The sequence below is a fragment of the Schistocerca serialis genome, chromosome 2 (assembly GCF_023864345.2).
Source record: "Schistocerca serialis cubense isolate TAMUIC-IGC-003099 chromosome 2, iqSchSeri2.2, whole genome shotgun sequence".
Lineage (NCBI taxonomy): Eukaryota > Metazoa > Arthropoda > Insecta > Orthoptera > Acrididae > Schistocerca > Schistocerca serialis.
The window spans coordinates 272,464,950-272,481,928 of NC_064639.1; the positions used below are offsets into that span (position 1 = coordinate 272,464,950).

Sequence of the window (16,979 nt, forward strand, 5' to 3'; positions counted from 1 at the left end):
AGTCATTCACAAGATGTGCACGATGGGTGCGCGAACTGTCGTCCATGAAAACGAATGTCTCGCCAATATGCTGCCGATATGGTTGCACTATTGATCGAGCGTTGGCATTCACGTATCGTACAGTCGTTACAGAGACTTCTATGACCACAAGTGGAGCACGTCGGCTCCACATAATGCCACCCCAAAACCGCAGGGAACCTCCACCTTACTCCACTCGCTGGACAGTATGTCTAAGGCGTTCATTCTAACCGGGTTGCCTACAAACACGGCTCCGACGATTGTCTGGTTGCAGGCATATGCGACCCTCATCGGGGAAGAGAACATGATGCCAATCCTGAGCGGTCCATTCGGCATGTTGTTGGGCCCATCTGTACCACGCTGCATGATGTCGTGGTTGCAAAGATGGACCTCGCCATGGACGTCGAGAGTGAAGTTGCGTATCATGAAGCATGTTGCGCACAGTTTGAGTCGCAACACGACATCCTGTAGCGGCAAAAAAACAATTATTCAACATGGTGGCGTTGCTGGCAGGGTTCCTCCGAGCCATAATCCTTAGGTAGCGGTCATCCACTGCAGTAGTAGCTCTTGGGCGGCCTGAGCGAGGCATGTCATCGACAGTTCCTGTCTCTCTGTATCTCCTCCATGCGCGAACAACATCGCTTTGGTTCACTCCGAGACGCCTGGACGCTTCCCTTGTTGAGAGCCCTTCCTGGCACGAAGTAACAATGCCGACGCGATAGAACCGCGGTATTGACCGTCTAGGCATGGTTGAACTACAGACAACACGAGCGTTGTACCTCATTCGTGGTGGAATGACTGGAACTGATCGGCTGTCGGAAGCCCTCCGTCTAATAGGAGCTGCTCATGCACGGTTGCTTACATCATTGGGCGGGTTTAGTGACATCTCTGAACAGTCAAAGGGACTGTGTCTCTGATACAATATCCTCAGTCTACGTCTATCTTCAGTAGTTCTGGGAACCTGGGTGATCCAAAACTTTTTTATGTGTGTATTTTGTGTACGCAACTTGTTTCGATGGATCAACGGAGACATTATATAAGTCTCCGCAGATACATGTCCAACGAAATATGGGGTATGCTAAAAACTATTAACAGTCGCAATACCAGTCACAATCCAAGAGGGTTGGGGGTCGGGTGGAGAGGGTATTTTAAGCTCACCTTTTGAAAATATTTTAATCTAGTCAGCTATTTCATATTTTAAAATTTTGAATAAAATATTTGCTGCTTTCAATGAAGTCTTCTACCAGATTCTAAAATGTTTTGAACTTTTCAGTTAAACTTAACCCGGAAATTTAAATTTCAGTGAATGTGACTTTTCACAATAAATGTCACTTCCAGAACTTTCGGCTTCAGGACCATAGAACCACTCGTAGACGTCTATATCTCTTCAAAAATTATGTTGTCAACAACAGTTAACGAGTGCGCTAAAATATATTTTTGGGTTCTGGAACCTACTTAAACATCAGTACCTCTTTAAAATGTATTTTGTTTATATCAATCAACAACAACTGAATGGTCGCACAGAACAATGTTGTACATCACTTTTTGCCACTTTTTAGCATTGACGAAAGACATGTCCTACGTATTTGGTCTGATAAAAATGTTCATATGTGTAGAAAAAACAGTATTATGAATTATGCAATGTAGAGGCGCTGCCTTCATAAATTGGCACACATTCTATTGTAAGAAAAACCCTTACTTTCCATGGAGTAATGTTATATGTTACACAATGCTATAAAATGTTGTATATCAATAATTACCATTTTTATAAATATTTTTATTGATAGTTGAATTTTATGGAGTTTCAATAACACGGTAAAGAAATACGTTGGGAAACAGAGGTTTTTGTTTATCACAAACATCAACACAATGAACAGTCTCAAAAGATTAAAATATAGTCAGATTTGCTGTAGATCTCTACAACAACATTGTTTGCCTGCGCTTTTGTAGAAGCGGTTTTCATCGTTGCATAACCATCGTCTGTACTGCGATGATGAAGTTCGGCTCTGGTCATTATCAGCAGCAATCATTTTAATACATAGCTCATCACAGGATTGACAAGTGGCTGCTCTAGGAGACCAAAGTTGAGATTGTACTCTGATCTGAAAAATCTTCATACAAGTGCTTCCTTGTGTTACCTTACGGGTATTTTTCCCTAAACAGCCTATACATTGCACATAAGCTCAGTCCCGCGGATTGGTATTTAGAGTATATATGTACACTCTGTAACGACTGATTTACGTTAGCTGAGATAGCATGTTTTCTATATAAATCAGTGGGAAACTGGACACCATTTTATTTTGCAGTACCTGCAGACTTCGCGGTGTCACAGAGGAGTATCATAGTGTTTTCATGTAGATTTCTATTTCTTTATTGTCAATTGTGATGAAATCCCTGAAATTATATTTCCTTCGTGATGATGTATCTGTATTGTTGCCTTGTCGTTTTTCTGATTCATTAACGCGTGTGCACTTGTAAAGTACCTGCGACTGTCCAGTGTCATGAGCCCCATAGAACTCGTGAAAGAAGGTCATCTTTTGTTTAATGGCGATTTTGGCTCAGCCCTGTTTGAAACATCTTTTAGGTTTACATGCACGATCCTGAAATAATGACAACCACAATTATACCCTATAATACATATTAACGTATCACATTAGGCTAGTTTTTTGCCCGCTATTAGATTTACGCTTTCATGAGCTTCATAACAATCAGGTTGTAAATATAATCTGTTACTCTTGTAACACAGCGTAAATTTAACTCCATTGCATGTCAACCTCGCAAGATTTAACATGTTTACAGTAAAGACATGTAGAGGTCAAAGCATAGTTTTGAACGTGAAAATACGCTACATTCAGGTTTCAGTAGTGATACGAACACTCAAGCCTACAAGTGATATACGATGTTTTATGCTTGTCGTATCTGAAGGTGATTTCCCATCTACGAGTATGTTATCACCTTTTGCAGTTGTGTATGGTTTTTCAGCAATCCGCATCTTCTTTCTCGCGTTGTTTGACCATTTATCTGTGATGATTTTCTCGCTTTCTTCCCTTGTTTGTTGCATTTAAAGGACGAGGAGAAATACTCTTGCAACTGCGTCTTACATCTTGTTACGACATACAACGTTATTCCAGGGGGGGGGGGGGTGTATTTTCCAAAGTTTTTGCAGCAGCCCACAGGTGTAGCAGTCACGTTATGATAGCAACAATCGTTTCCAGAGGTAATGTTCAACATTACTATGTGTATAGTTCTACTTGGCCAAAAATTGATGACCGCTTTGTTCCGGGGGACCATTCAATAAGGAAATTAGTTTTTTTTTTTAGTTTTTTTGGATGGGCATAAAGCTGGTAATACGCGTTACAGAAAATGCATTGGTATTGCTATGATTAACGTTCGTACTACAGCCTACTCTCCGTCAGAAATAACGATTAGTCGTAATACCATTATTACACTGCCATAAATACGCGCTACTTCCATGCTTTGCTTCGTTTCGAGGTCAGTTGGGAAGTGAATCCCCTGTAAGTATCAACTGTCTTTCGCTATTTCCAGTGTTGGACATCAGTCTCTGACTTCAATATCCGAATAATCGCATATATTTACTATACAAAATACTTAAACGTGATATGACGGAGCGGGTGTGTTTCTCACATTCTCCTTGCATGTAGCATTCGTGATAAGAAATCGGATGATAGAAATGACACTGAAACGGCAAATAACAGTCGCCACATGTCACAAAAACAAAAATTGAAAGTTGTTGAGGTTTCCACGTACGGAAATTATGTCGGATAGTCTTAAAAATTAGATTGTTTCGTCCCGTCTACCCTGATCTGATTAGACATTAATGTTTTCGGTGATGAATGTTGGGAGAGGGATAAGGAAGTTTGTTTAAGGAACATTTTCGAAATTCGCTTTCGGTAAGCCAGGGAAACCACGAGAAACCTAAGCAGAGTTTCTCCTCTCATGTGGTGAGAGTCTTACCACAGCGACATTTCACTCTGTCGTATTCGCATTCAAGTATTGTATATGTGACATATTGCAAACATAGCGTTAAGATAGTTGTGCAAGAGGAATTGAAAAAAAAACACAGTACTAGTATGTAACTACAAAAAGATGTTCATTTGGGCTGAAAAGTAACCAGTACTGACGCCAGGAAAACTTGAGTGTCGTATAATCTGACAGTACTAGCTCTGGGGAAATAGTTACTCTCGTTCTCCTACAAAATATCTAAAATAACATTAGCCCTCCACAAGGTGTATTCCATCGTATGACTGTTGTTATGACAGAACTATTAATCACGATCATGTACCCCACGACAGTCAAATAGTTTTCACTGTAATTGTAGTGGTATCACAGCGAGCTTAAGAAAATGTTGGCTAGCTGCGACGTGAAGTCGTATTGTAACGTAATTTTTAACGAACCGGTACACAGATTAATGTCGTGGAAAAGAATTTCATTTTTCTTTTCTGGGAGAAACTGAAAAGTTTGCCATTAACATGAAATATGTTGTGATAAATTAATGTAAAACAAACAAGAGTGCATTTGGAACTAAGGACCACAACAACAATAACAGCAACAACAACAGCAACAGTTAGTCTTCCGCTTTATGTACTACATTGCATTTCTTTCCATTAGTAACGGTAGATACGTTCTCTTTGTTACTTATTTCTTCTCATTATTATCCGTGTACGAAGGAGTTGTTATATTTTAGAGATCTTGTAACATCTACGATCTGAACATTTTGCGGCTTCGTATGACATACTTTAAGTCTTCACTTTCTCATTATTATTTTCTTTTAGTCAGGCAATGAAATTGAGTAACCCTGCACTGTACCTCAAACAAGCCCGTTTCTCTCACGGAAGAAATAAATGAATAAACAACAGGGCGTGTTCTCTTGATTTCCACGCGAGGAGTGGAAGCGGAGTGCATTTGTATTTGTTCCCGCAGCGTCCTGTTTCGTAATTACTGGGACATGGGTGGGAGGTCAACCGACCAACTCATGAATGTTAAACGAATGAGCGGAAACAAGTGGTCTTGCGCACCGAATAGTACAAGGGAAGCACGAGTATGCGACTGCTATTAACGAAGCGAAGTGGCCTCGCACGGAACTCTGAATGTTCCTGAACAGAGCCGGCGAGTTTTTTGTAACAAAAACTTTGTTCGGTGTTCTCAGTTGCGATTTACACGGCTTTCACACATTTTACCCGTTATAATCGGAAACACAATTTTTTGGTCATGAAAACGAACGTAATGGTATTTAGTCAATGAATAACATGGGGTAACTTCTTTGCCTTGTTAGATGAATTATTCTGAAACAGCTACCAGTCACGAAGCGGGTTGTATATGTAAATACATTCAAACCAACTTCTTTTTTTTTATATTGTCACTTCTGATATCGGATTCATTATCTTCAGTGGGCTCTGGTACATACGTGAAAATTTATAACGATTGTGTGCTACATTTTTGTTGTCTTGACATAGCGTACTACTGGACGAAACAAAAATAAATGAAAAATTAGGAATGGAAACGAAAAATTATTTTGTTATTAAACTGAAATTAGCGGGATAAATACCCGCCTCCGTATCTGTCTATAAGTTGGCACTCTCCTTGAGGTAGCCCGTTCGAGTACTGTGGTGTACTTTCACCGTCAGATCGACTAGTGCAGGAGAGATGGCAGCGTAAAGCTCCGGAGTACCAGACTTCGTACGACCATCCTGGATTAATTTCCGACTCTCTCCACGGTGTTTCATGAAGTGGGGGCTCGTGATACTATTGTTGGTGATCAGTGTGTCAGATGGAGACGGTAAGCTCGGCCGGACGCTGGAGAGTATTCGAGAAGAGTAGGTAGCTTCCATATTCCTAGACTTCCGGAAAGCATTTGACAGATTGCCACGCTCTGGACTGTTAACTAAGTGGCAGCATTAGGAAGAATTTCTCAGGTATGTGAGTGAATCGAAGACTTCTTAAGTAATAGAACCCATTACGTAGTCCTGGATGGTGGCCGGCCGGTGTGGCCGTGCGGTTAAAGGCGCTTCAGTCTGGAACCGCGTGACCGCTACGGTCGCAGGTTCGAATCCTGCCTCGGGCATGGATGTGTGTGATGTCCTTAGGTTAGTTAGGTTTAAGTAGTTCTAAGTTCTAGGGGACTTATGACCACAGATGTTGAGTCCCATAGTGCTCAGAGCCATTTGAACCATTTCAACCTGGATGGTGAGTGTTCATCAGACACATGCGTATCGTCAGAAGCGCCCCAGGACCATTCTTGTTCTCTACACAGCGTGCCCAAGAGAAAGCGTCAGTATTCAGGAATATGATGATCATTCGAAGTAAAACAATCAACATTGGCTCTAAAATACGTACGTTATGAGCTATGAGCACTCCTTGATCTTTGATACTTTGAAACAAATCTCTTCTACTGTAAGTTCTTTGCTCTCCATATTTTAAGAGGAGGTAGCATGCACCAAAACAAAAAGAAATTGCCTAGTAAACACGGGCTCTAAATCGCACACGTTAAGAGCTATGGGCACTTGTTCAGTAGAAAAGATGTGTTTCAAAGCAGCGAAGATGAACACGTGCTCATAGTCCTTAAGGTATGCATTTTAGAGCCCACGTGCAGTAGAGAGCGAAAGGAACCTGTGGGTACTCTATTTTACTTATTTTATGTTTACCATTAGATATCCGTTTAATTTTTTGTCAGGAGAAATCCAAAACCACGTTCTGAAATACTGTCTTGTTTCTCCACTAGGCAGGGCCACAAGTTCCTGCAAAAAATCGTGACACAACACACACACAACTGCTGGCACAAATTGTATATCTATCTGCATATTTTAAAGCATTAACCAATGTATCATCCCAACCTTTAGGCAGCTAATATATGTAACATGTAATCTTATGACCCCTTGCCATGTAAAGTTTGCTCTCATACCATCACTCTTTCCACCCTCTCTCTCTCTCTCTCTCACTCTCTCTCTCTCTCTCTCTCTCTCTCTCTCTCTCTCTCTCACTTTCTCTCTCTCTTCTTCTCCTTCTGCCTCCAGCCTCTCACATCTGTCTACTAATCCCAATCAGATATTGTCACCTATGTATAATTTTACTGTTGTAGTCAATATGATTATTGTACTTAAAGTCTGTAACATTTCACCTGATTGTTATTAACAAGTATGAAGTTTAAGCCAATTAACATTTCACCTATATAAACGAGTACGAAGGTTAAGCTGTTTTAAGTTGTCAAAATCGGATTTATATGCCACCCGAAGTACACACACATATATTCGACACCTCAAACCAAACACCTCCAAATCCTTTAAATAATTATTCTGTAATAATGGTATTACGATGTGTATTCTCAGTACTTTGCGATTATGTCTTCTGTTCTGCTATACTAACCTTGCACCCTGCAGATTCCAGACGCCATATTTGTTTACAAATCTGACAGTATACATGTGATGTGTTATGACAGCGAGAGGAACCTGTGGCCACTGGAGGTACTCTATTTTACTTATTTTATGTTTACCATCAGATATCAGTTTAATTTTTTGTCACAAGAAATCCAAAACCATGTTCTGAAATAGTGTCTTGTGTCTCCACTAGGCAGTGCCACAAGTTCCTTCAAAAAATTATAACACAACACACACGCAAATGTCATACTAACTATTGTAAATCCGCCCTTTGAAACGCGTCGTGGAAATAAATAAAACGGTGACTGGTAACAGTAAACTTGTTGTTTCATTTAAATGCAAATAATATTTCGCAAGGTTAAAAATCACACACTGGACAAACACTGAACGATGTGTGGTTCTAGTTAAGTGCAAAACAAACAAACGAAAAACGAAGAGAAATCGTCAGCTCCCACTTTCTTCCTCGCACATTCTTTTATATTTCCTTCCCTACCAATGCAACCAATACTGCAGGTAAACCTATAATTTCTTACGTCATCTGTCTGCTGTACCAAACCTACAGAGCTGTAGTTTTGGCAGAGCGGAACTCTACTCCTCTCTCATGAGGTATAACAGGGCCTTCTCACAAACAAACAACACTCAAATCCGATTTGTGAATGGGAAGCCGCTGCGTAATTATTTCCACCTATACAGAACTGGCTTAGCGTCTGCTGCTTCTCTCACGTGGACTGTATAGTCTGCTCAGAATATTTTTAGTTTTTCCTTAATTGATTTTGTATGTTTTTATACCCATTTCTCATGTGTAAATGTATCCCCTATAAAAGGGTTAGTGACCTTTTACATGGCTGCCAGTCTTTGCACAATTAAAGTGTTCCAACGAGTTTAATTTAATTTCATACAGTGAATTAAAAAAAAAAAGAAAGAGACAGATCGGATAACTGGTCCTACAGTTATTAGCACCAGTCATACACCAAGTATTCAATTCTCTCATCTCAAACAGATTTTAATGTATTTGGAATCGTATTTTAACGTGGTATCTATTTTGTCATCAGTAATGATTAATTTACCTAGAAACTGTAACGAAAATAATTTTATAAACTTATATTAAGCCTACTGAAAACTTAATGTATTAAAGATTTGTTTCTTTTTCTATGCAAGTCTAACAAAGCAGATTTGTCATGTTGACTGTTAAATAGCTTTCTTTGATTTAGTTCGCTGCATACTAATTTTAATGTATTCAACTTCAAAAATGCTCAAAATGAAATATTTCCACAAAAACGTTGTCTTATTTCACCCAATTAGAGGCTGAATTTCCAAAAACGCACCAACACGATTTTTTTTATTTCTAACCTAGAAGCAAAATACAAATTGTCAGAGGTTTAGTTACAAAAACTCTTTGGTAAAGAAATATTTCGATAACAAATTTCCTACCCTATTTGAACCCCTTGAGGGCTGAATTTCCGAAAACACAGTAACACGTATTTTTTTATTTGTGACCGAGAAGGCAAATACAAATTTTCTTAGGTTTAGCTTTAAAAACGCTTTCCCCTAAAGAAATATTTTCACAAAAAGTTTACTACATTGTTTCACCCCCTTAAGCGTTGAATTTCAAAAAAAACATTGAAAAACGTAGAACTTTATTTCTAGCCGAGAAGTCAAATAGCAGTTTCATAGATGTAACTTTAAAATTGAGTTTGTACTTTAAACATGATTTATTTTCAGAATAAACTTTCACCCACTCTTTTACCCCCTGAGTGGTAAAATTTGCAAAAATTGTGAAGCTTGTACTTTTCTTTTTTCGTACGAGAAACCAGATACCAAAATTCGTAGTTTTGCTTCAACACTGTCTTAAGACAATCATATTTTCAAAAACTTTTTCATTTAATATTTCACCCTCTTAGAGAAGGAATTTCGAGCAGTGCCTTACTAAACGATGACTACTGTATGCAATCTACATCCTCTTCAAATTTCAAGTTTTATTCTTAGCGGTTTGGGCTGAGATGATGAGTTAGTCAGTCAGTCACTCAAGACTTGTTTTCATTTTTAGCTTCGGGCAGCAAAGATCATATAGCAATATTTTCAAAAGTACCATATTAACATAACTGCAATGGCCACTGTAGGACAATTAAAAGAGTTCGGTGTGCAAACATAAGTTTTCAATGTAAATTAATAACACTAAAAGATGAAAACCAGAAAGCCAGCAGCAGTTACCGCAGTATCAAGTTGACATACTGCAATTTTCACAATATTCCGATGATAAGAGTGTGAAGATACGTTCGTTATATAAATTTAAAAAACAAAAAATGACGACCATGAGTTCGAACTGGGCCGGCTCCAGTGGAGACTGGCATCCACGGAATATTACAATTGACAGCTGGACAACGGCGTCATTTACAAAGATAATTTCTTAATGCAAAGTAAAAACGCACACAGACGTCCCAGTTTTCAAATCGGGCTGGTTCCAGGGGAGGACAGGATCCACACTGATTGCAGATCAAAGCAGGGGCCGTCGTCTTTGAAATAGTTAGCAAGCAAATAATATATATATCGAGCAGGTGAAGTAAAGAAATTACTCTTGTAGGGAGAGGGTTGCTCCTCGTAACCAATTCTTGGTATAATACTGCCTGTACGGCCGAGTACTTGGCACACGCAAATATTTCTTGGTCAGAACATTTCCTTTTATACTAGGGCTATCAAGAAGGTAACAGACGTCGTGGTCTACGCTACGGTGGGCGGCGCTACAGCCGCCATCTTGGTGCCGTAACATTTCTACACTCAGTATGCAGTCAGCGGCGGTAGCGTGTGGGGTGTGTCTCTGCTACTTCGATTTTTGTGACGTGTCAAAATGTGCGCTGCAGTAGAAAATCCCGCCACTTGTGAGGCGCTCCGTGATCGTGTTTCTGTTGGCTAAATTCTGCAAACCAGTAGAAATTTATCGCGACCTTTGTGATGTGTACAGAAAAGGAATAATGCGTGAAAGCCGAGTCAAACAATGGTGTATACATTTTAAAAATGGCCACATTGATGTTCACGATGACGACTACAGTGGAAGGCCCAGCCTTGTGACTGACGAATTGGTGATGGAAATCAGCGACAGTAATAGTGAAAATCGTCGATTCACGATTACGGCAATGGCAAAGTTAAAGCAGGAGATACGAAACAAACGCCGGGAAAGCTCTGCGCATGAGTTTTGTTTTTTTATGACAACGCATGTCCACAAATGGCCAATCGTACCTGAGAGCTCCTACGGTCTTTGGAAGGGAGGTGTTTGACCATCTATCATGCAGCCCGGAATGGGCGTCGAGCAACCAGCACCTCTTCCCAACTATGAAGACATGGGTTGCTACACAACGCTTTGATAATGACGCTGAACTGCATGCCAGTATAAAGCAGTGATTGCAGTCACTGGCGGCAGATTCATACAGAGGCGATACTGAAAAACTTGTGTCACGGTATTACGTAGAAAATTATGCGTACTTTAAAAGGTATAAAGGTTGTTTCAGAATTCACGTTACGCACTTATAGCTGTTGTAGAGCGGACTTAGTACATCAAGTTTCACATAGGAACCTACGTCATCCAAGGACGGTAAAGAGCGTCAGAGTTATAGGCGCCGGCGCGTGTAAATGTATGTATACGCAGGATGATTCCGTAGTGATGTTACAGACTTCAAAGGATGATGGAGAAGGATAACTGTATCAATTTGAGGTAAGGTCGCTGTACCGGAAACGAACGAGTCGAAAGTTACAAGCGAAAAGCGTTGTGATACCTCTGACAGTGGAATGCATGTACTGGTACTGTTGCTGCTTAAGATGGGAGGGTAGACAACATTCAGAGGTGGTAGTATGGACAAAAATATGAAAAAAATTAGTAAATATTGGCACTAAAATTCATACTTTAAGAGCTGTGAGCACTTGTTCAGTAAGGGAGATGTATTTCACACTAGACAAGATGAACAAGTGCTTATAGCTCCACAGGTATGTGTTTTAGAATCCAAGTTTATTAGACTTATTTTAGTCACCGTCTGTACTACTACCTCTGAAAGTTGCATAACCTACATTCTTAGCAAGAACACTACCAGTACATGTATTCCACTATCAGAGGTATCAGAATGATTTTCACTTGAAACTGTAACACCCCACCCGTCACTTATCTGGTTTTGGCGTGTGTTCACCCCAGCTAATTGACTAACAGATCAACAGAGAGTGCAAAACTGCCGCAATATCGGATAATGCAAAGAAAGTAATAAGGCCCTGTGACTCCTGACTGAACTGCGGTGGCAGTGTTGACATTAATTGATTCAGAATTTATTCCTTTTAATTAAAAAGGGATGCACAATGATGTTATATTCAGCTATTGAACACCAGATGCAACTTTTGAGCATAAATTTAATTAAGAAAGTGACTTGGGATTTCAACTTTTGATTGAAAACAGATGCAGTCGATTAGCACAAATTTATTTTGACTCACGACCTTCAGTCATCACATTACATGACTCTTCCAACAGGCAGTGGGAATAAATTGCGTTTACGTGGAGTAAAACGCAATTAATCAAAATTAATTCCTATCGACTGACCCAGGCGTAATGCAAAGTGCGAGAAGAATTCTACAATACACGGCCCATGAAACCCTCGTGGAAACTTTGCCGGCGTGATCCAACAAATTAATCAGTGGCCATGATCCAACAAATTAATCAGTGGCCTAATTCAAGTCAGAGCGGGCGCAGTATCACCGAATTCAGCGTTGCATGGCGGTATAGTTGTGTGGACGTTGGCCAACCTCGTGGTGCTGCAAGGCTGTGCTCATCTATTTACTCCTAGCTATCTTGTTCAGTAAATAGCTAAACGAAAACTTTCTGTCACCAAGCTCAATCGTTTCGTTTGCTAAATCATAAACTGCAGAGATGCTCACTCCCTCTCAGGCAAGCTGAGTAAAGAACGCCACGTCCGCACTCTAGGCAAGCTAGGAACGGAAGTCCTCTACAGAGAATTCTGCCAGTCCACTCTTCGCCTCGGTTTCGCCTCCAGCAAAAACACTTACGCCAATTGCAGCGCCAGTCATGTTAATTATGCGTCGCTTCCCAGCGCCGACTACTGCCTGCTCTGGGAAGTGAACCAATTCCCTTCCTCTCAACTTCTGCTATTTAGCTCCTCCCAGGCCACCCATCAAGGTTAGCGTCTGGTTAAAACACAAATTTTTCCGAAATTCTGACTCCCAGGACAGTACTTCAAATTCCTTGGTCCTACGTTCACATCGGAGGCCAGAGTATTTCATTCTGTCGCTCTTCACCTGATTTACTTCAGACTCTGTGGGCCGTTAATTCAGCGTGAAGTTGCTATAGTCACGACCATTCATATTTTGGCCTCTATTGACCGTTCCACCATAGCTTTGCACGGCTTTCTTGCATGTTTCACTGAAAACGGGACAATGGACATTTATCAACAGGCATACAAGTTCTCCATCTGCTTCCCAGTACACCAGCATGGGTTCAACCACCGCCTCACTGTCACTCATCTTAAGGCAGCTGGAGGCCACGTCCCGTTACCTCTTTCTCAGAATTTGAGCTGCCCTAAGCTGCCTATTGTCGCTTCCCTTCGCCGCTCCCCAGCCGCATGCCACCACCCGGCTGTGGTCAACTCTGAATACTTCTTCACTGGGATAAACTAGCCTCCAGTAAATCGACGCGTTTCCACAAAGTTTTCACGTCACGTAAATTCCTTTAAACCCATCACCCAACATTAATTATTCTAATATGTCCATACTATACCCTCTACAAGATGCATTGTGCCTTGTCAGTCATTTTTCTTCAGACCTACTGTTCAGTCAACGTGAGTTTGGTGATCTTTAATGACTTCACGTAAGGGGCATAGTTCTTGTCATGTTACAAAACCTCCTACATGTTCGATTCTGGTACAGAGACTCTTACCTCCAGTTGAGACATTTATCGGTCTCCATCATCCTAGAAAGTCTGTAACATCATCGTGGAATCACCCCATTCATAGATACATTAAAAGGTGCCGACGCCTATGACTTTGACGCTCTGTAACGTCGTTGAATGACCTTTTCGGACATGGGTTCCTATGTGAAACGTCATCTATCGAGTCCCCTCTACAGCCTGTATAATTGTGTAACAGGAATTGTGAAACATCCTGTGTAATAAAATTTGATTTTTACACATTGTAATTCTGTCAGAGACAGCAAAGGACTTGGAAGAGCAGTTGAACGGAATGGACAGTGTCTTGAAAGGAGGGTATAAGATGAACATCAACAAAAGCAAACCAAGGATAATGGAATGTAGTCGAATTAAGTCGGGTGATGCTGAGGGAATTAGATTAGGAAATGAGACACTTAAAGTAGTAAAGGCGTTTTGCTATTTGGGGAGCAAAATAACTGATGATGGTCGAAGTAAAGAGGATACGAAATGTAGACTGGCAATGGAAAGGAAAGCGTTACTGAAGAAGAGAAATTTGTTAACATCGAGTATAGATTTAAGTGTCAGGAAGTCGTTTCTGAAAGTATTTGTATGGAGTGTAGCCATGTATGGAAGTGAAACATGGATGATAAATAGTTCAGACAAGAAGAGAATAGAAGCTTTCGAAATGTGGTGCTATAGAAGAATGCTGAAGATTAGATGGGTAGATCACATAACTAATGAGGAGGTGTTGAATAGGATTGGCGAGAAGAGGAGTTTGTGGCACAACTTGACAAGAAGAAGGGATCGGTTGGTAGGACATGTTCTGAGGCATCAAGGGATCACCAATTTAGTACTGGAGGCCAGCGTGGAGGGTAAAAATCGTAGAGGGAGACCAAGAGATGAATGCACTAAGCAGATTCAGAAGGATGTAGGCTGCAGTAGGTACTGGGAGATGAAGAAGCTTGCACAGGATAGAGTAGCATGGAGAGCTGCATCAAACCAGTCTCTGGACTGAAGACCATAACAACAACAGCAACACATTTTTTTAGTGAACTGTTTGGACAGCCCTCGTACTTAGGAGATGAAGCTGACGTGAGTTCTACTTAATCTGTGTGGTTGGGCTGAAATGCTAATCATTTGCACTTCTAAGCGTGTAGTACACTTCACGCTACCACAGTTCTGCTGCACACCTTCTTCATGACGTTGTAGTTTTAATGGGTAGCCTTTTCCTTAAATCCCGATGTCGTCTGCTGAACTACCTGATTTTGTTGTTGTGGCTACCATCTTACCCTTGCCTAGAGTACATCACAAACAGTGAGTGACTCACGGTTTTGTTTCAGACCGCGACGCGTTCCAGAGGACTCCCCGCCGCAGCAGAGGAAGTCGTCAGCTTTATAAGGTAAGTGCTCCCCGCATTAAGTTCTTCGAATCACCGGGCCCTAATCTGGATAAATGACGACCGCACCGCGTCGCACCCCCGCCCCCTGCCCCACCACCCCCGCTCCCCTACCACGGTCCAAATTGGATTACTTAGTGCGCGAGCGTGACGCGGTTATGCAAGCCGCCGCCGCCGCGGCTCAGCCCAGTCCAGCAGCGTTCGCCCATCCACTCCACTCCTGCCTGTCCCAACCCCATCCCAGGCGGCCCGCCGCTCCCATGCGAATCACGTCCCAGCCAGTCTGTTGTTACGCACCAATCAACCTTCAGGCTCGCTGCGACGTCAGGAATGCCGTTGGCAGGCGCAGACGCGAAGGAGATATCTGACTGGTACGACGCACCCAAACGAAGCCACGTGCAGCACCGCTAGCTGCGACAGGTTTTTATATACTCTCGGGTGCACCCCGTTGCTCTCGTATTACACGATACGCCCCTCAGTTTCACGATACAGAGCAGAGTGGTGTACTGGTAGCCCTGGGGAGAACAATATTTATTCATATGGAATTACGAACAGTGCAATGAATTAAGACTTTTCTGATTCCTGAGAGGCGAGCTTCAAAATGCACAGAGAAGAACATTTATCATTCAACGTAATTGCATTTAAAAACAATATCGATTTATTATGTCTATTACTGAAAAGCAGAGACTGGGATTTAGTGGGGAAGTGGAGCGGACTCGTTGTGCACTGAAAGTCGAACACTCCTTATTTTAAAAAAATTATTAATTTTCAGTAGCCCAACGACCTTTCTTATGCACTGGCTGAACATTCAAAAGCGTGCCCTACCATTTCACTTCTTTTGCTAACGGCAAGTGTTAGTCTGTTCGTTTATAGCAATCCAACAATTATTTGATCGGTTCCAGTTTAGACCGAAATTCTATTGCTTTGTTTCTTTAACATACACATACAATAGCTTATGCAAAGACAATACCCCAAAAAATTTAAACAAAAATACTGAAACATGTTTTAAAACAACCTCCATTCAAAAAAGTTGCTTTTGAATACCTTAAGTTGAAATTACAAAAAGACCAGAACACAGTTCTTTTATAATAATCTACAAACTAACAATTCCAGAGCACACTTGCCATTAAATTTCCACAAGTTAAATCAGCCTACCAAAAGCATTTACGAGAACACTCGATAGCAAATAATTTAACCAAAGCTTACGCAGAAAATGGTCAGCTTAAGTTCTCACGCTATTATTCACCATTAGTTAACCTAAAGAAAAATATATATATATAAAATTCGGTTTCCTAAGAACAGTTTCCAACATATTAACCTTAGAGCTCTCCAATATTTCCGGTAATTACTACACTGTGTAGGTACACACAGTCCTCAAACAAGGAAAATTCCAGTGTATTATATAACTGTACAATAACAAAGAAGACAGCATTCTATGAAAGTACTATGTACGGACTAACCGTAATTAAAATTACAAAACATCTACCTACCCCCTGGACCGGTCGTGCCTTTGACTGCTCGTACCACACCTCTCAGGCCAGACTACCAGCACAACAGGTCCTTCTCGACCACTACAGCAGGTTACTGTTCGTGCCTTATTTCCAACAAACCGAATCAACTTCCAGAATGAGATTTTCACTCTGAGGCGGAGTGTGCGCTGATATGAAACTTCCTGGCAGATTTAAATTGTGTGCCGGACCGAGACTCGAACTCGGGACCTTTGCCTTTCGCGGGCAAGTGCTCTACCAACTGAGCTACCCAAGTTTGGAAGGTAGGAGACGAGGTACTGGCAGAAGTAAAGCTGTGAGGACGGGGCGTGAGTCGTGTTAGGGTAGCTCAATTGGTAGAGCACTTGCCCGCGAAAGGCAAAGGTCCCGAGTTCGAGTTTCGGTCCGGCACACAGTTTTAATCTCCCAGGAAGTTTCATATCAGCGCAAACTCCGCTGCAGAGTGAAAATCTCATTCTGGAAACATCCCCCAGGCTGTGGCTAAGCCATATCTCCGCAATATCCTTTCTTTCAGGAGTGTTAGTTCTGCAAGGTTCGCAGGAGAGCTTCTCTAAAGTTTGGAAGGTAGGAGACGAGGTACTGGCAGAAGTAAAGCTGTGAGGACGGGGCGTGAGTCGTGCTTGGGTAGCTCAGTTGGTAGAGCACTTGCCCGCCAAAGGCAAAGGTCCCGAGTTCGAGTCTCAGTCCGGCACACAGTTTTAATCTCTCAGGAAGTTTCAAATCAACTTATTCGTTATCGGCGCTGTCCATATTTC

At 41.4% G+C, this 16,979-nt stretch overlaps 1 protein-coding gene across 1 annotated transcript in view; it reads left to right on the top strand.

The window, feature by feature from the left end:
* Positions 1 to 14,660: 14,660 nt before the first annotated feature.
* LOC126457029 (Ig-like and fibronectin type-III domain-containing protein 1) overlaps positions 14,661 to 16,979 on the top strand; it is a 1,179,953-nt gene continuing 1,177,634 nt past the window's right edge. Inside the window, exon 1 of the mRNA XM_050093007.1 lies at positions 14,661 to 14,719. The gene's annotated coding sequence lies outside the window, so the exon portion shown is untranslated. The remainder of the gene's footprint in view (positions 14,720 to 16,979) is intronic.